Source organism: Microcebus murinus, chromosome 5 (genome assembly GCF_040939455.1).
Source record: "Microcebus murinus isolate Inina chromosome 5, M.murinus_Inina_mat1.0, whole genome shotgun sequence".
NCBI lineage: Eukaryota > Metazoa > Chordata > Mammalia > Primates > Cheirogaleidae > Microcebus > Microcebus murinus.
This window is the reverse complement of record NC_134108.1, coordinates 28,567,357-28,582,855: the sequence shown is the minus strand read 5'-3', so window position 1 is coordinate 28,582,855 and position 15,499 is coordinate 28,567,357. Positions and strand designations below refer to the sequence as shown.

Here is a 15,499-nt window from a genome sequence, read left to right as displayed (position 1 = left end):
GTGTTAGGGAAAGCCTGTCCTATAGGTCCATGTTTTCCCAGGCTCAGAACCAACCTGAATAGTGTGAGGAAAGTGAGAGTTCAAAGCAAAACTACTTAATGGACACCAGCCCCAGGCATGCCCATAAAGAGATAACGCAGTCTTGGACTTTCAGGCAAGTGCCTAAGTCAGCATTGAGAAATATCTGTGCTGGTTTTTTTAAAGGCCTGATATTTAACTGTTTTCATTATTACTTCTAGGAGCTGCCATTAGTTGTGCCTACAACTTGCTCAATATTTTATATGTTCTTTCTTACTCCTCATGTCAACCCAATGGAGTCAATATTATCAGCACCATTTTTATGACAAATAAACTGAAGCTCAGAGAGACTACGCTGTATGTACAAGGTCAACAGCTGCAAGTGATATAGCTAGGATGTGGAAATAACTCTACAATCCATGTTATTTCCACTGCACCATATCATTGGGCTTCCTTTCTTCCTTTTCATGTATAGTTAGCACATTTGGTGCATGTAAGGGATTGTGCTAGAAATTATGAGCAATCATAAAATGAGTAAGTTCTTGCCCCAGGGAGCATATGCTCCAACATGGGAGAGAGGGAGGGTGCACAGACGATGATCCAAAGCAGGCTGTGAAAATGCCTGATCAGCAAGAGAAAGTATCACGGAGTCTGTAAAGGATCCCTGGTTAATGTGGTCAGGGAAGTTTCCTGACAGGAATGGTGTCTAAATTCATGCTTAAGGAAAGGGTAAGGATTTCATGGAAAGAAATTAGGGGTATTGTATGCAGAATAAGCAGGATGAGGAGATTCTGTCTGGAACAAAGCATTAAAGCCCAGTTTGCATGAAGTACACAAGCATACATTGTGAGCCAGCTCTCTTTCTCTCTATAGCTATGTTCTCTTAGGAAGTCTTTTCACTTCCCTGAGCCCAGGTTTTCTTGTATTGTTATGGCAAGTGTACAGCTAGTGCTACAGCTCTTGAACAGGGAAAGAAATGAGTGGCACGCAGGGCACGCGAAGAGTCGTAGAACAGCATTTATTCAGCCAGCAGGTTCAGCACAGCAAGTGTTGCAGCTCTCTTCTCGTTTTCTGATCTTCTCACCCCCCCCCACTTCCTTGTTCTCCTCCTGCTTTTATACCTTTGGTAGGGCTCAAAAAGCCCCCAATGAATTACAAGCTTTAACATCCAATCAGCAACAGTGGGATTCAAAAATTACCCAATCAGGATCACGCGGTGAAAGCAGGCGGCAGCACGCAGGCCCAGCGGCATTCCTTCACGCAGCCCCAGCGGCAGTGTGCCCTCCAACTGGCCCCACACAGCGCCCGCCCGCGGGGATGCGGAGCAACAGGGATTGGCAAGTGGCCGCGTCCTGGTGCCCAACGTTTTTCGAGTCAGTATCCAAAGTCACAAAAATAACTCCTAGCTCAGACAGTTGTTGCATGGGTTAAATGAGAAAACAACAAAGTGGTACAGACTCAATAAGCACATGCTGTTTTTTGTTGGTGGTATAGTCATAAGCATTCCCAACTAGGGGCAGGCCTCTGCCCCCTGCCCAAAATTTGTGGACATGTCTATTGTTATGATATCCAAGGGTTCTCTGGCATTCAGTGATGGGCTAAGTGTGGCTAAATGATCTATAATTCTTGGGGCATTATGGTTAAGCAAATGATGTTCTCTTCCAAAAGGCCAATATCGTTTGCGTTGAAAAACATAGGTAAGAAAAATAGAAGAAATGGTTGGAGAAGTGAGATGAGGCTTAGATTCCAGTAAGCTTTGAATACAAGGCTACAGAGTTCACTTTGAGCCGCTGAACCTAAGCAGGAAGTAGCAACATCAGTGCTTTCAGAAGATTACTAAACAGGGGTTGGCAAGATACACTCAAAGTGAGGGAGGCTGGTGGGAACGTTATACATTGGAGAGTGCTCACCATTGCCCAGGCGTGAAGTACTAGAGGCTTGACGAGTGTGTCAGCCACAAGCTTTCTCTGGTCCTCAAGTGGCTTGTAATAAATTAGAAAGGAAGCACTTCCTCGCCATCTTCATGCAAATTACCAAAATTTCCCCTTCTTCCAGGCAGACACAACACTGTGCCAGGGTGTATGACTTGATTTTTAGCTCCTTTGCCCCTGGAGTTAGATACCTTTTTTAGTGGTTTTGATGGTACAAGAGGGATGGAAAGGAAGGGTCAAATTCCAGACAGATTACAGAGGAAGAGGTGCAGAAATGAGGAGGAGTGGAACTGATTCGTCTGTCTAGAGCCTGGGTAGCTGCTGCAACGTGATATCATTATTAGGAAGAGGTCAGTCAGAAAAATGTTTTGGAGGTGAGATTTTAAGTTCTATTTTAAACATTTTGAGATTGAGGTGTCTCTGGACACCAAAAGAGAAATGTCTTGCAGGTCATTGATTCCAGCAGAGCAAGAAGATTGGGACTGTGGAGGCGTATACAGTAGCTAACTGCTGTGACAAATAAACACAAAAATGTCTAGTGACTCAAACGCAATAGAAGTTATTTCTGTTATTGGTGTTCATGAAACAGTCCAAGGCCAGTCTTCCTGAGCAGGAAAAGGCTCGCTTCCAAATGATAAATCAGGGATCTAGGAACTTTCCATCTATTGGCTTTACCTTTTTCCTGGGATCTTTCATTACCATCTGCATTCACCCAGGAAAAGAGCCATGTCTTTAAAATTTTTGGGCCAGAAATCACACACATATCACTTCTGCTCACATTTCATTAAAGAGTCCCATGGTGACACGTGACTGCACGGAGGCTAGGAAATGTACCCTACCATGTGTCCAAGAAAAAAAAAAGTCTTGGATTTTTGGCAAACCACTAGCCGTGTCTGCCACAGGGTAGACATAGCTGTCCTCTCTTTGAAGTAAAAAGTCTCTGAGGACAGAGAATATGTTGGTCTTCTCCACTTCATCTTCATCACCTTCCATGGTGTCTAGCACCTAACAAGCATGCAACCTTTGTCAAATAAAGGTTTAGCTGAAGCTTTGGGTGTGAAAAAGGTGATCTCAAAAAGAAAAACTACATTTGCAAAGTACTTGTTACCTAATCTCCACAACAACCTTATAAGGTTGTAGACACTTTTTTCCTTCTTTCCTTTTCTTCTTGCACTTGTAGCTGAGGAATAAGGTTGTAGATTTTATTAATCACATTTTACCGTGCCTCTAAAATTTACACCACCAAGAAAGTCCAAAGCTAGCATTTAGCCCCAGATCTCCTGACTCCTCATTCCAAAGCCTGTCTAGAACACCAACTTCCATTTAGTGGGAGAAAGAGAAAGAAGCTTGGTATTGTGTTGCAGCTTAGAAAGAGAGAGAGAGATCTTTCCAGAACATATCTAACTGCCACAAAGGTAAGTCAGGTGGCTTGGCAGTTTTAGCTTTCTTCGGTTACTTTGGGGAATGAGTAGAGCTGCCTGGGAATCAGCAGCCACCCCATATATAATCAGCACTGAGTGTCAAACTTTGTTGCTTCATTCAACAAGCCTTCCCAAGAGAGCTCCCAGCTGTTGCTGCCGGCCTGAGCGTGGCCACGATCTTGCCATAACTTTGGCTTTCCTGTCTCTGATTGAAACTTTTACCACATGATGGCCTATTACTTGTCTACCTTTTTCAGCAGCCACCTCTGCTGGTGTCACATAAATGCCACCTACCCCTCAGCACTGGGGAAGATGCATGCCTCATCAACTTAGGCTTTGCCCCATGCATCTAAGGTTCACCCGGTAAGAACTCTCTACTTCTCTCTCTCTCTCTCTCCCTGTCTCTCTCTCTCTCCCCTCCCACCACTACTATTATCAATTCTTCCCCACCATTTTAATATTGCCCTGTCTGGCCTTCCTTGATCTATACTTATCTCCCTCTCTAATTTATCCTCCACAATACAGCAAGAGTGATTTCTTTTAAATGTCCATATAGTCTTGTCACCTCTTTTCTTAAAATACTTCAAAAACCTACTTTGGCTTATCATAAAAAAAAAATAAAAAAAAAAAAATTTGAGACAAGGTCTCGCTTTATCACCCAGGCTGGAATGCAGTGGCAGGATCATAACTCAGACTCCCAAGTAGCTCAGACTACAAGCATGTGCCACTACACCCGGCTAATTTTTAAATTTTTTTTTTTTTAGAGACAAGAGTCTTGCTATGTTGCCCACGCTGGTCTTGAACTCCTGGCCTCAAGCGATCCTCCTGCCTCGGCCTCCTAAAGTTCTAGGAAAAAGTCAAAATGGTTAACAAGGCTTTATATCCAGCAAGATCCAGACCTGGCTAAACTCGAGGGATATGTCCTCCCTCCCCTCCTGTGCCCCGGACACACCTGTCTTGCTTCAGGTGCTCACACGTGCTGTGCTTCGTCTCATCCGGGACCAGCGCACATGCTGTCCTGGCTCGCTCTGTTCCTGGTGGATTCCCAGTCATCGCTCACATCGCAGAACTTCTTCAGCTTCAGTCAGGTCTCTCACGGCGTCCTATGTTTTCCCCTCATCGTATGGATCCCAATCTGTGATTATATAGTTATGTGTAATTATCCCATTAATGTCTGCTTCCCCCACGGTTGTATTCCCAGAACTAGCACAGCGTCACCTGGTACCCAACAAGTATTTGGTGAACAAACAAATGAATGAATTTAGAATCTCAGAAAATAGAATGTGCTTCCTTAAGCGAACATCCGCACCGTGTGGAATCCTTGGGAAAGGGCTTTCCATTTTGAATGACTTCATAATATTACTTCTTGGCTACTCGATAAGTAATTTTATTTCAAATAAAAAAAATATTCTGTGGTTGAAAAAATCAATAAATTAGTATGAATCACAAGAGGAACAACAAATATTTAACCCTCTTGATATTGGCAAGGTTCTTTTCTGAGTATATAAATTTAAGCTACTTTCTATTTGTTAGAGAAAAGATCATTTAATGTGCTTTCCTGCTCATCTAGATTTACAATATTTAAAAATCTTTGCTCTTCAAGTTTCATTTTTCCTTTAAGGATTTTCAATCCAAAAGTTTAGTAAATGAAGTATATATACAGTTCATGAACGTATTTTAAGACCTTTGGGAAGCACTCAAAAGTTATTTTGAGGATTAGGAAATAGCTTGTCTGAATATTGCCAAGTGAATTTGGAATAACCTTTTTGTGGGACGCAATGAAAAAGAAAGACCAGAACATCAACATTCTCAGTTCAAGGTTACAAGGGAATGTGAACAAAAAGTGTTTCTCATCCTGTTAACACTTGAACACACAGAACATAAAAACAGTGTCTTCTTTCATTTAAAAACATTTTAAACACACACAAGGAAACCTTGACCTTTTTGCCTTTTGCTTCTCTTGGAGGTTTTCACGTGGATTTTGACCTTTTTTTCTCCTTCCCAACATTTTACTGTGTATTTAATGAGCCTTGGATACCTGTGCACCCCATTATATCCACATTAAATGAGTTGGCAGTGAGAAAGAAAGAAAGGACCTGCAGACGCTGCTTGTATAATAGGTAACATCGTTGCAATGTCAGGACTTTCCTCTCAGCTGCAAATGGAAAGAGAAAGGAAAATGCTTCCTTTGACATATGAAATACAAATACTCTTTTGAAAAATAGAGTGGATGGGGGCTGGCAGACTCAGATCAAACAGTTGGTCAGGGAAACAACAAATTCTAAGGCAAGGATGACTCCAGCTCTTAAGAATTAGGAGTCTTATTCCAAAGGGTCTATATTTTAAATCAAATGTTTTGCTTCATCATTAAAAACTCACAGCCCCAAGTACTATTTTGTTTATATGAAATCTGCTAACTAATGTAAAAGTGTTATGAGGATTTAAAATAAGTAGGATTTAAAATAAAATAAAAGTGCACTTAAGAAGTGATTGCATATATGATGGATATAACTTATTACACAATCTGAACCCTTGACCCAAAGAGAATTCAGGTTAAACCAAACAAAGCATGTCCTGCGCCCCTACTGGACAAGTGCGGCACTGCACACTCAGTCTGAAGGACCTTGTCCATGTCTACCCACAAGTGGGAAATAAAGATTTGCCTGGGCTGGGGCCCTAAAATCAAGGTGATGCGGAAAATGCCAGGCGCCAGGAGGCGGTTGCTTGCTGCCTCCCCATTGCTCTGCATCTCCAGGCCAGCACTGTGTGTGGCCAGTTGGAGGGCACGCTGCTGGGGCCGCCCCGGGCAGACAGCCGCCAGGGAACCCCGGGTGGTGCCGGGACCCCAGGCCCAAGTGCTGCTGCCTGTCTCCGGCCACGCTGCTTGCATGATCCTGATTGGGTAATTTTTGAATCCCACTGTTTTTGATTGGATGTTAAAGCTTGTTGGTGATTGGATGTTAAAGCTTGATGTTGATTGGATGTTAAAGCTTATAGTTGATTGGACGCTTTTTGAGCCCTACCAAGGGTATAAAAGCAGGAGCAGAAGGGGTGGAAGCAGGAGAAGATCAGAAGATGCGAAGAGTGCTGTAATACTAGGTGTGCCGAGCCTGCTGTCGAAGAATAAAGGCTGTTCTCTGACTCTTCGTGTGCTGCTCAGTTCTTTCCCTGGTCAAACAAATAAGAGCTGTAACAAGAGCTGTAACGCTAGCTGTACACATTGCCACAAGGGTACTTCCTAGAACCACACTTACAGCATGGTACAGTGGAACAGGATGGTTGCAGAGCGAAAAACTGAGCGTGAAGTCGTCCAAAAATTGTTGCTACATACTGGGTAAAAAGGAATTATCCTATGAAAGCAAAGACTCCCAGCCTGTGGAAGTCTTGGAGCTGACCAGTCTGTCCACTTCTCCTTTGCCTAAGGCTTAACTTCAGAACACTTGGACAAACTTCCTCCTGTCAGACTACATCTCAGGTTTTAGAAAAGAATCTTAGCAAATAATCCAACTCATTCATTATGACCTAGACCCAGACATGGGGAAAATACATTTATTCAATATCATACTAGATATTATTAAATTTATTCAGTATGCTACTGGATAAAATAAATGGATTAATTTAGCATACTATTAAATGTACAAATCAATACATTTATTCCAGGCACTATTAATTTGTACCTTGAAAAATAATATACTAAAGCAGGAGGCTGAAAGAAAGCTAAGTAATTTTGTCTTGAGAAAAATCTAATGAAATTCTACCTAGAATTTACAAAGCATGAATTTACAAAGAATATAGCAAAAGAAGCAAGCTATGACAGAACAAAGATAATTAAAAACCACTTACATTCTGAAATTGGTGGAAAAGCTACAGCAACTTGTCTCAAAAATGGGATCCCTTCCCTAAATTCAGCCTCTTCAGAAGTAGGAGCCTAATCTCCTTCATCTGATGAGAAAACTATATAGTCCAGGCTCCTGAGATCACATAGATAGATACTTGAGCAGCAAAATCAGGACTAGAACTCAGATCATTTTAAGACACCAGAAATCCAGATCTTTATTTAAGATACATTCTCTGCCCTGTGCGTTTGCCCCCAAATCTCATTTCTCTAACATGCTTCCCTCCTTTGAAAGTGGTCATCATATCAGCTCCTTTTCATACTTGTGTAGTACCTAGAATACATGTTTTGACTTTAAGTATTTCTTATTATTTTGATGGTTGAAAAATTAATTTTTAATCATTAAATAATTAAAAACTGTACTGGTTAGGCTAAATGGCCGTAACAAATATGCCAGAACATTTTAATGAGTTGAAAGCAATAGAGATTAATTTCTCACATACATAGCAGCAGAGGGCTGGTACTCACACTGGTGGGCCTCTCTCCCCAGTCCACTGTGTGGGTCTGCTGTCCTCTAAGGCTGCATCCTCATCTGTATCCAGTTGGCAGAAGCTGCAGCATAGTGTAGAAAACCCCACCCTTGCATTTATGAAAAGCCTCAGCCAGCCCAGATGTGACACAAGTCACCTTCACTCAAAGCCAGGAAGAATGGAAAGTGAAGTGCGGGCATTTGCCTGGCTGGAGTCACACTGAAGCAGAGGAGGGCGGGGACCTAGGCAGGTGGCTCACACCCACAGTTACTCTCTCAAGCCCAGTACAGAAGGTTGAGTCTTGATCAATGGGGAAAAATGTCAAATCTATAGAAAAATGCTGAGGTTTTTTTCCTTTTATTTGTTTAATTCATTCAGTATTTATTAAGAGCCTACACTGAACACAATAGTAATAAATCCCTGACTTCAAAGAACTTATATTAACTAACAAAGAATGTAAGACTGTGTACAATTGAATGTAGGTTGCACAAGTAAGAATTTTTTTTAAAAATCAAAGGCATACTTGAAATTAAACTGAAATTAACTTTCAGTATCACCCAAGCACAATGTTTCTACTTATTTTTTCAAGTTAGTCAATAATACAGACTCCGTGAGCATATGCTTTGCACAAGGCACCATGTTCAGCAACGCTCTGGATACAAACAAGATAATGTTTGCATCCTGACCTCAAAGAGTTTCTTCTGTGGTTGGGGAACTAATCATACAAGGCAGCATATGATTTCTTTTCCAATTTTAAAATCTGCAGTGCTGCTGCTAAGCTGGCTACGGTCATGTCCTTGTTTTACATATTCCTGATCTCTTTTTGGTTTTTGTTTTGTTTTGTGTTTGGATGGTTTTTAGTTATAAAGAGTTTTCCTGTCCCCAACAAACGACTTTTGCACATCACATATATCAGGTATATACGATTGGGTCTTTGTCTCTTCTATCACCACGTCTTGCTGTAGACAAAGCAAGAAATGCCACAGTCTTGGTCTAATTACAGCTTAGCCCAATGAGTACATGCTGAGCAGTGTCTGCCCAAATCAACAGGCCACCCACCAAGAGAGTGAAAAAGAATACACTGGTTCCTCCCACAGAGAACTGGAAGAGCTTTCGATGGAAACAGGAGATAATTGTGTGTTTTGCCGTTGGCAAGCGCAAATAGTGCCTAGCACACACGTATGCCACAGTGTTTAATAAATATTACTGAGAGTTTGATAATAAAAAGAAAAAGAGTGGCCGGACAGAAAAACACTGGCATATTATCTCCCCTCCCACACCCCCCCCCCATATTTCTGAAGTAGAAATTCTAGGAAGAGCCTAGTGGGAAAAAATATATATAGTTGCATATGGATATATGACTTGACTTTTCAAATTAAGATTCAAAATACATTTAAATATTTTCAAACACGGTCATAGAAAAAAAAATTTAAAAATACGTTTAAAGAAAAAGATGAGACTCTACACTGGTTTCAAAATATGAAAAACATAATACCTCTTTTCTACCACCTTCTAGCTCTCTAGACAGTTTTTCACTTAGCAAAATTCCTAATTAGTTTTTAACTATTAGTTTAAATTTTGCCAGTTGGAAGCAAGTAAAAATTTGCGGATGTGCTATAGATAAGTTATTCTCAAATAGGAGTGGATAGGAGAATATCAGAATCTCTGCAGAGATAATGGAGCTAGGGATGTGCACTTTGGAAAAACTCCCCAAACTGATTCTACGACTCCCCCACCCCCAGCCCCTCATTTAGACCTAGTGTTTGAGCTGCTGCTTCATAACATGAGATCAGACTGCTGTCATAGATGTGGAAGACCAAGACAGATGGCTAGAAACCTTGTGAATGAAAACAATGGTCCTCACAACCTTTTTCTTCCTTGGAAGTTATGGAGAAACGAGGCATCAGAAGAGTAGTCAATAAAGAAAAATTTCTTAGGAAGATATATAGGTGAGATGAAAATGAATGATTCTTACTTTATTAGGAATTGAATTTTGTTGCAATTAAGAGATACCTGGAAGACCAGGCGTGGTGGCGCATACCTGTAATCATGGCACTTTGGGAGGCCCAGGCGGGAGGATTAATTGAGATCAGGAGTTCAAGACCAGCCTGAGTAACAGCCAGACACTGTCTCTACTAAAAATAGAAAAATATTAGCCGGGTGTCAGGGTGCATGCCTGTAGTCCCAGCTACTCGGGAGGCTGAGGCAGGAGGACTGCTTGAGCCCAGGAGTTCGAGGTTGCTGTGAGCTAGGCTGACACCACGGCAGGCTAGCCTGCCCAGGCAACAGAGGAAGAGTTTGTCTCAAAAAGAGAGAGAGAGAGAGATGCCTGGAAAATAATGATTTACACAAACAAGATTTTATTCTGTCAAGAAAACAGAAAGTAAGCAGTCCAGGCTCACAGAGTGGCTACATACCCTCTTCAGCGACCCAGGCACCTTCCAGTTCTTCTTTGCCAATGCTAGAGCTGGCAGTGGCCTTCATCTTATCATCTTATGTGGCTGCTAGAGCTCTAGACATCACACATGAGTTCTAGGACATTATAAAGAGGGACAAAGAAAGAGCATGCACATTCCCTTTAAAGAAAACTTCTAGGAAGAACCTACAATTTCCCAACCTACAATTTCCCAACCCAGTCACATGACTCACCTGGCTGCAATTGAGCTTGAAAAGTGTAATATTTAAGCTGTAAAGTGGTAAGACAAAATCAAGCATCTGTGTTAAAGAAGGGGAGACGGGTAAGTGGGAGATAAATAATATTTTCTGCCACAGGGACCTACAGTAACCTCAAAATCGGTGCATAAAATCAAATTTATATGACATAAACTATAAATTATAAATATATATGGATTTGCATTAATTGAAAATCATTTGATAAAAACTAATCCAAAATTTGGGATTGTATGAGATTTATATGAATTAAATGTCAATTTAAAAGATTGACATAAAATCAGTTAGGTTAGGATTGTTAACCATATTTTCTGCTTAGCACAAGGCTTATTTTTAATCTCACACTTTATTTGTGATCATTTTTTCAGATAAATTCAATGATTATGACAAGCTTTTTCTAAGCATTCCAAATTGACTTGCAGCCCTGATGTTTCAAAGTTAACTTATATTTCTATGATTTGTCAAGTATAAAACAGGACTTTCTCCAATGTTTGAGATAAACAACACATTCACATTTTTTGATAATTAAGTATCTCTCTGATTTCCACAGCACAATAACAACATTAGTGACTACAACAATATTAACCAATATCTTAAGAATATCAATAATTCAATAGACAATGGTGAGGTGGTGATTTCCAAGGTAATAATTTATAAAGAGAGTATTAGTCCAAATATTGAACAAATAACCAATTTTTAATCATCTAATATATTCAGGGATTTTAAGCAATGACTAGGTCATCTTTGATATGAACACATCCTAATTATTGAAGTAATGCCCAACAAACTCCTTCCTTTTTCAATATGACTTTGTAAATTTTCATTTTATATAAATCTAATGTAAGCCAAGGTGATTCCTCATTATGCTTCAATCATTAATCTAACTAAATTGTGAGATCTGCTATGATAATTTGAAAGCCACTATATGTGAGTTTAATTGAGGAGTTTCAATAAGAAGAAATGCTTAAGAAAAGAATTTGAGTTAACTAGAGCAACTTCAGAGTCAAAAACTTCCAAGCTCCTGTCCTACAGCCCTCTCATTTCCATAGGTACACCCTAGACCTGGCCATTGCCGATTATTGCAGCCTTTCTAGAATCTCAATTTAAAGCAGCCCATTCTCTGGTTAACAGCTTCTGGTTTTGCAGTTTATTCCTTCTACTACTGACATCCCCAATCCAATCACAGTACCACCTTTCCACTGCTTCTCGGTGTCCTCAGGTCCTCACATCTCTCTTTACCCAGCTAAAAAACAATCCATGTCTGGACATTGTAATTACTCCTCTGAATATACTCTCAAACACTCCATCCACCTTTGCCTTGTTGGATTTGCTAGGAAAATCTCTAACCATGCCTAAATGCATCTTTCCATCACTCCACCCCTATCTCATATCCAGTTGAACATGGATGGAGAAAAATACACAACTATGTCAAATCTCCAGCACCTCTTTCCCCATCCTCACTCTCAGTGGATGACCTCAGTTTTAATGGGGAAAAAAAACAAAACAACAACAAAAAAAAAGCAATCAGAAGTTCCACAAGTTCTCACCCTACCCTTGTGTACCTGCATCTATATCCGCATATTAATGCTATTTCCCCGTATGCTTTTCCTGTAAATGAACTGCATGTGGTCCTGTCAAAGACCAACATCTCCATTTGGGTACCACATCCTATCTCTGCTGGCCTATTAAACAACATCTCTCCAGCAGTTCTCCCCTCTCTGTTCTGCCTCATCAGTTGTTTTCCTCCATCTTTGATCATTCCATTAGCAAACTTTCATTTCGCCCATATTACCCATCCACCAAAAAACAAAACAAAAAAATCCCACAACTTTTCAACCCCATTTCCCTGCTCAGCTATCACTTCTCTGCTCTCCATTACAGGAACACTCCTTGAAAGAGTTATCTACACTTTTCTCACTCTTATCCTACCATTCTCTCTTGAAACCGTTTCTTCTAGGCTTTCCTACAGACCACTCCACCTAACCTGCTCTTGTCAAGGTCATCAGGACTTCAGCACTGCTACATCCCAAGGTCAGTTCTCAGTCCTGACCTCACTTGATTTATCAGTAGCACATGACACAGATGCTCATCCCTGAGATACTTTGTTCCCTCAGCTTCCAGGACAGCACACTCTCCTAGTCTCCCTCCTGACTCACTGCCTGCTCCTTCCCAGTCTCATCTGTTACTTGCTGGAATACTCCAGAGCTCAGTTCCTAGGCTTGGGATACATCTACTCACTCCCTTAGTAGTTTTGTTCAATCTCAGAGTGATGACTCCCAAGTGTATATCTTTACCCTAGATCTTTTCTTCCAACTCCAGCCCTTTATATCCACCTAGCTACTTGACAGCTGCACTTGGATGTCTAATAGACTCTCAAGTCTCATGTTTCTAAGCTGAACTCCCGGACTCTCCATACACATCCAAGCCTGCTCTTCTAGCAGACATCTCCATCTCGGGTAATGCCAACCACACCTGTATTAGTTAGGCTAAGCTGGGTTCTGCTGCAGTAATAAACAACCTGAACATCCTACCAACTTCCCATAACAAAGTTTCTTTCTCCCTACATATCCTCTGCATGTCACCCACATCAGTTTTACTCCAGGAACAAGGCCGACAGAGCATCCTGTATCTGTAATATCTCTAGCTTTGTGGCAGAAGGAAAAAGGACACACAAACCAAGTGCTGCCTCTTAAAGCTTCTGACCACATTTTATTGCTTAAGCAAGTCGCGTGGCCTCCCATTTTCAATAGGGCAGAGGTGTATTGTCCTCTCACAGGAAGGGACTCTACGTGGAGGGAAACTAAAATATTTAAAACCATCTACCATGCTGGGCTCTGCTCTCTATCTTAAATCCGGTCCATCAATAGATCTGACCACTTCTCCATGTGAGCACCCTGGCCCAGACCCCATCTGCAGATTCCTATCTGGTCTCCCTGTTTCTCCCCTGGCCCTGCTAGACGATTCTGTTGGTAGTGTCCAAAAATGACCATTTTAAAACACAAGTCAGATCCTGTCATGCTTCTCTTGAAAACTCTGGAATGGTTCCCCGTCTCACTCAGAGTGAAAGCCAACATCTTTCCAACAGCCTTGTAACCTCTGACGCCACCCTCTCACCTCTCACCTCCCTGACTCTCTTGCCTCTTTCTCATCTCTAACTCACTCTCTTCCAGCCACGTGGACTGCTCTGCTCCCTTCAAATGAACCAAGCACATTTCAGCCTCAAGACCTTTGCACTTGTAGTTTCCTCTTCCCGGAATGCACTTTTCCCAGAGACCAGCATGGCTCACTCTCTCATCTTCTTCATGTGTTTGCTAGAACGTTACCTTTTCAATGAATGTTTCCCTGCCAACCAACTTAATATTTCACCCCTGCCCCTGACCTTGACAATCCCTCTTCTCTTCCTTGCTTCCATAGCGTTTGTAGCTATGTAATTTTCTGGTACATTTTTGTTTATTGTCTTTTTCATTCTACTAGAATATGCACTCCTTGACTGCACGGCCTTTTGTCCATTTTTTTTCCTTATTGTAGCTTTAACATATAGGACCATGTCTGGATCAATCAACATTCAATAAACACATTGATTTAATGAATAAATTAATGAATGACAAACTGTGGAAAGTGTTGAGGAACTCAAACATAGAAAGATATAATTAAGATATGCATAAAAATATAGTAAGCATTAGTAAATGTTGTGCATTCACAGAGACCCAAGAAGCTTGCTAGGTTATTCTCAAACTAGAGAAAATAAAAAGAAATAAAAGTGGAAAAATTGCACTAAAAGTGTTATTTCTAAAACTACAATATTAATGATCAAGGCAAAACTCAAAAGTTACCTATTTATTACAGAGTGCTTAATTTAAATCCAAATTTAAAAGTGTACATAGTTTAATTCTTTATCTCTGCCAAAGCAAAAAAAAAAAAAAAAATGTAGTAGGCCATTTTATAAATAGCTGTACCACTCTTGGTAGAAAATCAAAATTCACTTCACTTCTGACTCCAGAGTAAAAGGAGAGCCTTTTGGCCAGATTACTTACCTGCATTCTAGGTTGGTATTACCCTAGAGCAGGGTTTCTGAATCTTAGCACTACTCACATTTGGGCTGAGAAGTCCCTGTTGTAGGAAGCTGCTTGTTGCCTTACACAAAGCTGAGCGGCATCCCTGGTCTCTATCCACTAGATGACAGTAGCACTCCCCACTTGTGACAACCAAAAATGTTTACAGACATTGCCAAATATCTCTGGGGTGGAGGAGGGCAAGAGACGTCATCCTCCATTGAGAGCCACTGCCCCAGAGTGTGACAGGGCCTATAAAGCCTGCACTCCTGTATGGCTTCAAGCCGTGACCCAGAAAATGCACTGTGGGATTATTATGGAAACACAGTACCAAACCAAGCAAGCACATCCGAAGTGTATGATTTAGGGCAATAATGAAAAGGCTCCCCTTGAGAAAAAGCATCCCTAATTTCTTTTCCTTAGAATTCTTTTGGTCTGGCAGTATAGAAAGAATGTTACCTGGAAAGTAGAACTTATTATTAATATCAAGGAATATTGTCCATTAAGGCTTTAATGATAGAGTTCAAGACTAAGAAGAAAGACAAAAAAAAAAAAAGCTTTAACAGGGAGAATGAAAGAAAACTTCAGAACATGGGAAGGAGGCTTTTCAGTGGGGAACCTTATTTATTTAAGGAACTACATGAGGTCTCTGGCCATGGTGAGAAGGGGAGGATGAACCTTTGAGGGAAAATTCCACTTGTCAACAATTTGTTTAGGATTGGTTCCACCTAGTAGCCTCAACTGAGGGGAAAAAACCCAAAATGATCAATTAAAAATAACAATACAGTTTTCAATCAATACTAAATAAGTAAATAATACTAAACATTATTATAGTTTGTACTAACATTTCAAGTTTAAAAGAATTGAAAATGAGATTATTCAAAACTAACAAACAGACATAAGAGCATTAGTCACATCTGAAATACTTTAGAAATCTACTTTTAGATGAACTCTTCAAATACTAAAACTTTTTTTAAAAAATCTCCTTAAGCCTTTTATGACTAAAAAATGTTTTATTTTCTTTCTTCTGGCAATTGTTAAA

General features: G+C 40.6%; 1 long non-coding RNA gene across 1 annotated transcript; it reads right to left on the bottom strand.

Moving 5' to 3' along the window:
• Positions 1 to 340: 340 nt before the first annotated feature.
• Positions 341 to 15,285, bottom strand: LOC105880552 (uncharacterized). The gene is made up of 3 exons (XR_012919276.1): positions 6,394 to 15,285; positions 4,323 to 4,505; positions 341 to 4,216 (listed from the first exon to the last, which is right to left on the bottom strand). It is a non-coding gene; the product is annotated as an uncharacterized LOC105880552 (long non-coding RNA).
• Between the last annotated feature and the right edge of the window lie 214 nt (positions 15,286 to 15,499).